Source organism: Strongylocentrotus purpuratus, unplaced genomic scaffold (genome assembly GCF_000002235.5).
Source record: "Strongylocentrotus purpuratus isolate Spur 01 unplaced genomic scaffold, Spur_5.0 spur5_scaffold_7, whole genome shotgun sequence".
Lineage (NCBI taxonomy): Eukaryota > Metazoa > Echinodermata > Echinoidea > Camarodonta > Strongylocentrotidae > Strongylocentrotus > Strongylocentrotus purpuratus.
In genome coordinates, this window is record NW_022145613.1 from 10421461 (window position 1) to 10429071 (window position 7611).

The following is a 7611-nucleotide window of genomic DNA, read 5'->3' on the forward strand; positions in this document are numbered from 1 at the left end:
TTGTTATGCCCTCATGTCTACGAAATTTTGAATAGCAATTTTTTTTGTTTTGTAAATTTGTCCTCACCCCCCTTTTCTTTTTCTTTTCTTTTTTTTTTTTGGGGGGGGGGGGTGGGGTCACCCCCTGGGTCCGCCTCTGATTACCGAAACATCCCGATGGAGAAGTTCATGATATTCCTTGAGAATGACCTCACAATGACAAATAATCCCTACACGGTCACCCTGAAGTTCTTTTAATTGTTAATCGTAGAACTTGGTGAACTAAAAGGTACACCGCTTGATCCGTTGTGCAAATGTTGACTGTAAGTAGGAGAGAATAGATAATCATTATGATCGTGCTTAAAATCGACCTTACACCGCGTCGGCATGCATGGCACACACACCGTGTTAGCACGATTCATTATGTTTAATCCATCTACAGCCGAATTTGGCTATTCTGCCGTGAAATCATGAAAAACAGCACCAAAAAATAGAGCAATTTCATGGCTTGTATTATTGAGACAGCACGAACATGGAACCCGGGGGGTATTGGGGGTGTTGCAGCACCCCTAGTTATTTTCGGAGGGCACTGATGAGAAACCCTCAGCATTGACAGTGAAAAGTATTGAGGCCTTTTGGGTATTTATTTATTTGTTTGTTTGTTTTTCTTTCTCTTCTGTTTATAAATATATAATAATAATAATATTTATATATTGTTTTTGTTTGCCAGAGAATTTTGGAGTGAAAGAACACTCCCAAAATGTGATAAGCTTTTTCTTTTCTTTTCTATCTTATACTCTTCTTTCCATTTCCTTTCGTTAATAATATTTTTCTTCTTTCTTATAACCTCCGTCGGGCCAGAGAATCATGCAACCACCATTGACAGGGGGCTTACATTTCCACCCTCAGCACCCCCAATGGGGGAAAAAATTGTTCCTAGGGCCCTTGGTCGACATCCCAAAACCAACTCAAATATGAAATTATTTGGTTTCCTGCGGTTTCCTCAATTTCTACTCATTTGGTTCTCCAAATTGTATATTGATCGGTTCAAAGTGTACAATGTTAATAAAAAACCTGTGAATAATTCGGAAAAAAAAAACTTTAAATATTTTAATGTCTGAACACTCTTCAACGTCAACTTCCATGTGAAGTGATAAAAACAAATTAGATTAGTTAGTTTAACTACCCCTGGTTTTGTTTAAAATAAAAGACAAAAAATATACTCATGATGGTAACTATCGTTTTATATCATAGAAAGCGCGTATAAATGATCAAATCAATAATTCATTAATAAGAATCGTTAGCAGGAGGCAGTTTTACTCTATTTATTCAGCCTTATGACATATTGAGAGCTTCCTACAATATCTACATTCTATAACGTACCTAACAAATTGATCTTGGGGAGCAAATGAAGATGGCCCCTGTGTTTTCTTTGCCATATATTGCTTTTTTTCGGAAAGAAGACCTGCATGAACAAGAATATTCCCTAAACGCTAATCTAACGTTTACAAGTCATGTATAACAACTAACACCACAAACTGAATAGTATTAACAGGACTCGAGACATTTATCGCATAGACCTATTCTATGCCTATATATTTTCAGTGCCACTTAAAAGACAATTCGCTGAAACTTTGAAGCTATACGTGTCTTACCTGCACTCGAAGACTCTCGGATCCGACATCAATCTTTAAAAAGCCTGGACAAAACCAATAGATCATATAAAAGCTATATTTGATCCTATACGATCACATGATCATGTCCAAAATAAACAAATTATGATCAAGATACAGGCATGTCGGCACACGATAGAAGACTTTATGATATGTCTAGAACGTGAGTCTTATCACCACAAGCAGAACGCGTGTTATTGCTGCTTCGTAGAAAGATGGTACAGCTTATATAGTTATAGAGGGTTTTGTTTGAACTAGAAGGAAGAGAGGTCGAGACACAGTTAACGATTACGAGAATGGGCAGGTTGGGATAAGAAGATAGAGTAAGAGAGAGAGAGAGGGGGGGGCCGAGATTGGTAGACAGAGAGAGAGAGTGGAGAGACAGGAGAGAGAGAGAGAGAGAGAGAGAGAGAGAGAGAGAGAGAGAGAGAGAGAGAGAGAGATAGAACTGGAGGGAGGGGAAGAGAGAGAGAGAGAGAGGGGGGTAATTGATTGATAGGCAGAGAGAGAGAAAGAGATAGAGAGATAGAGAGAGAGAGAGAGAGAGGGGGGGGGGGAGGGGGGGGGGGGGGTTATGAATCAAGGAAAGACCCCAATACTGAACATTAACAATTAAAAGTGTTAATAAAAAGAAGATATCCCGCCTTTGCACGGCCCAACAACGTGTATTTTGGAGTCATCCAGCACCAGCACATACCAATTAGATCGAGCCTCGTTTCTAAATATCCCGGACTGGCAAATATCCTGAATTATATTGTTGTTCTTTTGAAGGAAATTCCCTTCTCGCCTTGATCACAGATCCATATCCCGAAAAACACACCTTAAAACCTCGAAACGGGAAATGTTAGCCTCACGTAATCCACGTAACTATTAAAAAGGGACAGACATCCGACGAAAAACATTAAGATTTGTATGAGAGAAGAAACAGAAACAGGGATGGGCAGTAAAGACCTCGGTCTTCCTTTAGAGAGAAAAAACACACAATATGTCGGGAAAAACCCCGTCAAACTAAAGACCAAGGGGGAAAAGGATATATACCTACGACAATAAAAAGACATTTAACAGCATTTCTCTTCAGACGCGTCTTTTCCTATCCTGGTATATTGCGCAATCAAATATACAAAGCCATTATAAACGGGCGATCATTACACTTGAAAAAAAGGCTTTCCAATGGCATTCAATACTTTGATAATTAGGCGGCAATGAGAGAGATGTGTTAGTGTAAAAATTTTCTTAAATTTTAGACAGAATTTGGCATATGCCGTCAAACTCGTATAAGTATCAGTTTTGCTTTCTTGATCACATCACATTCAAATTTCAAATACACATGTAACTACTCAGACTCTAGGTTTAACGGTTCACGTTAATGACATACTTATATTGTAGATAGTTCATTGGACTTTGTAACCCCTATTCAATTCATTCAAGAACGTTTCGTCTTAAAGTTTGCCAACATGTAAAGCGTCCATGTTTACATTGGTAACATGGTGTTTGCTATCTGTCATGTTTACTTAACAATCATTCACTTCATGGACCATCACTCAAATAGGGAGATCTATGACAGTAATATGAATGACGGCCCTGGGCCCATTAAGAGTATACTTATTCAGAGGGGTAACAAGGTTTCAGTCATGGGGGGGGGGGGGCATTGGGGTTATTGGGTGGGGGCAGTCGGTGATATTCATTTTCACAGAATCACTTTGCTTTTGCGGGGCTGGGCTGGGTGATCAATAATGTCCAGGATCTCGACGCCCCAGACGAATATGGATTCTCCGTTAGTTATATTAAATATATCAACATAAAAAACAACAACTAAACTAACAAACAAACAACATCATTACATGTGCATGACTCATTGAGATGATACAACATGATCTGCTGAATTTGGCATTGAACAGGGGGTACAACAATTTAACCCTACGTTAACTGGGGGGGGGGGGGGTCAATTTGACCCCCCCCCTTATGTAGAAATTTCGCGACTACTCCGTAACCGCGGCAGATATAAAATTTTCCGTTCATGACATTTTTCTTTTGAGTCTTACGCATCTTTTAAAACAATTCTTTTGAAAATCGGACGTATAGTTACAAAGTCATGTGACCTTTTGTCTTCGCATGTCAGCCCGAAAATCGCTCATTTTTGTGATTTGTGTACAAAACATATGGAAATGTCATTTTTCCTAAAAAGAGATAAAACATTAGTCTTGTTTAAAGTTTAGGTGTTTGTTTTGGGGTCAAAATAGTTGAATTGTAGCTATAAATGAAATAAAAAAACAAAAACAACAAAAACAACAAAAACAATAAAATACATAAGTAAAAAAACAATGAAATACATAAGTAATTATCAAAACAAGATATAACACAAGGAATAACCTGGCTCTTCCAATTTTTTGTGTTGTATTATTATTCCAAATGGTCTGACAAATATATGTAGTGAAAAAAAATGCTTAAATATGAATAATGTATGATTTATGGGCAAAAATGTGAATTTTATGACCTTATTTGCATAAATTACCATAAATATGCAAATGAGTGAATTTTTCAAAAAATTGAAATTACCATAGTATTCTATACACTTCACTTGACATGTATGCAAATTTTCACAGCGATCGGCAGTGAAACGGCCGAGATCTTGGGGGGGGGGGTCAAATTGACCCCCCCCCCCAGTAAAAACCTGGTCTGAAATAGCCAAGTTAAAATAGGGTTAACAGACTTTGAATTTTGTATCGAAACAAAACTCTCTTTCAAATTCGCTGATGAACTTATGGGGGAGTGGTGGGGGTAAATGATACACATAATAGGCAATATGACTTTTGACTTCGCAAATGGATCACACTTCCCCCTTCAAGTTTATTAACCTACCTTTTATCGGAAGCTTATTAACATACAAACAGAAAAGGATCATTAAAAGACGGTATCTTATCAAAGGTATAGCTTTATTTAAGTTTTGTTCAAACATGAGATGTATTCATATAAATGCATTAAAGGCACTGATTCACTTCAAAAGGCACAACCATATCTTATGAGAGATTGGTGTATGAATATACATAGGTGAACATGCATAGCGGGAGGGAAAGACATCAAATGTGGTGAGCACAATGCATGAATACACATTTTTAACAATTCTGATTCATATTCATCAAAAACAGAAAAAACAAACAAGAATTTCAAGAAAAAGGCTCAACAATCTTTCATCCACCAAGGCTCTGAAGAAATCTACATTAGGCAATCAATACCTTACAAATTTAAAGGTAAATCATGTTCAGATTGTGTAATATGTCATGATCATAGGATCGCACATTTGAAAATGTGATGGACAATGCTATTGACATCGCCTAGAGATACATTTCTTGAAATTCTTTAACGATCTGGCTTCATGAGTAACCTTAAACACATCAAAATCAAATTAATCAGAATAACCAAAATTTCTTCAATGACAAGTTCTGGCAATAATGAATAACCCTACAAGAATATGTTATACCAAAATATCACATGTATTACAATAGAGATAAAGTATTCTTTTATACTAATTACTTCAGATTCAGTATCGTTTCAAAAGTTTCAAACGTTTCAAATAAAAATACTTCATAAATTTGTACTAAATTTACTTAAAGCTTGCAGTACCGACATTTTCCATATTGCATAAAACCTTAACTTTTGTCATAACTCAACATTTTAACATTTCAACATTCAACATGTGATTAATTTGTTTGACTTTCACACCAAATTTAGAGCACCTGACATATTTCAGTAAACACTTTCTTTCACCTTTTTTTATATTCAACATCGACTCAAAATAACTCATCAATTGTTCAATAATATGATTATCTTTGGACTGCAATCAAGATGAAAATATCACAGCAAATAAAAAAAAAAAGAATACAAAACCATTATATCAAAACAATATCTCAACTTAAATAAATGACATAGAAACATTTCAATGTTGCTTGAAAATTTAAAAATCATGTCTCTTTTATGCTTTTTTGCTTTGAGTTGTTTTGATTTTTAATTTAATTTGTTATCTTATTTTCGTTTTTGTTTATGTTCACTAAAGAGTGAACCACATGACCTGTAAGGTCTAAATGAAACACATAAAGAATACAAATATAAAGATGAGAAAGAAAAAAAAGGATATTAATACAATCAAGAGAAATGTCAACAAGAGGAATTTCAAAAAAAATAATTATGATTAATAATTCCATAGGAAGAGTAAATATTCAATAATACTGTATCTAAATGTTTTTATAGATACTGATAATAACTCACTATTATAGAGCGCTTTACATAAGCACATGAATAAGATAATGCAGCAAACAGTATAGAGAGTACTGACAGGTCAATACTATTACAGTTGACTGAAATTGTGATAACATTTCTCATCAGCCTTCTTATGGATACTTCAAGTGCTTCACTTTCAAAATACTTAAATTACTGAAACTTTTATAAAATTTAAAGTGACTGATTCAGCCTAAGACAGTCCAGTTTAAACTTATATACCACTGTGTACCATTATAATACTAGATGGGTCAAATGTGATCAACGACACACGCATGAACTATTGATTCAAAGGCATTACCCTTTCAGACCGCGTATTCAAGTACAAATATAGACATCTAAAACACCAAAGACCAGCACTGGTTGTGCTATTAATGTACATCAAATTTGTACATCTTGAATACAAACAAAGTTTCTGTGTATCAAATGCCACTATTTTACGAGCCCTTGTTGATTGTCAAGACATGCTTTTGATAGTCAAATGGTGGTAAAACCACTTAAAGATAAAGTTGAGTTCTGGTCATGGCATGTGATTGCAATTGTGAAAGAAACGGTGTGCAATCGATCAGAAAAGGTTGATCATCTAGTATATAAGTATTAGTGTGTACACAAGCATGTGGCATAAAAATCTGGCCTAAGTTTTCAGCTGTTACTTGTAATATTTAGAATATAAAGACGTTTGAAGAGCCATGCTTTTCAGCGAACATTTTTTCTCTGATGTTCTTCCACAATTACATAATCATAACAACTATAATGCTCACAAATTATTGTTCACCTCTCCCCAGAACTCAACCTTCTCTTGAAGGTCCTGTTAAACATATGATGAGCTGTCTACATCAATATTCTTGCATTGCTAAATAGACTAATTACCAGTGAGTGTCATGGAAGCAATACTACATAGTTTTATTGGACAAAAAAAGAAAGATTAAATATCTATCACTGTCATGATACATGATAAGTAAGGGGAAAAGTCTCTAGTTTCAGTCTATCATGATCAAGTATGTTCTATGCTTCTTTAAACAAAATATTGTGCAAATTAGTCAACATACTCAAGCTTTACTTACGTACTACTTTTCATCTTTGAAACTAATACTAAAGTACATACATGGATACACATAAATATCATGAATAAATAGCACCTATTTCAGGAGTTAATGACCTAAAGTCAGTATGAAAGTGACTGTTTGATAGTTTAAAATAATAATTTGCATATACATGCATAGCGCATATCATCATACTGAAGTTACAAATCAAGATCAATTTCTGGAAAACTACTTGCTTTCTGTTTCTACTCTGTCATAGGATACCTCCTTTTTCTCTTCTCCTCCTTCTTCCCTTTTCAGGACAGACACTAGCATTTAGAGGCAAATATTGTGTATTATATCATTTGTATTTTCACTGTCAAAAAAGCCATTGGAAGCAAAATTTCTATGTAATGTTTGCATGCATGGATCAATAAAATAATCTTGAATCTTTGCTTCTGTTCTATATAACTGTGATGCATATTTTACTGACAGAACTGCTAGAGATTCTTCCTTAACCCAAATCATTAACCAATCACACCGATACAACTCTATCCATTGATCTCCCATCTCTTTTTGCCCTTCCTCCACACGGCTGACTACAAAATTACAGAACTGATGGGCACAACTGAAGATTTTTCAGTTCCACTCCTAACTTCCCTCAT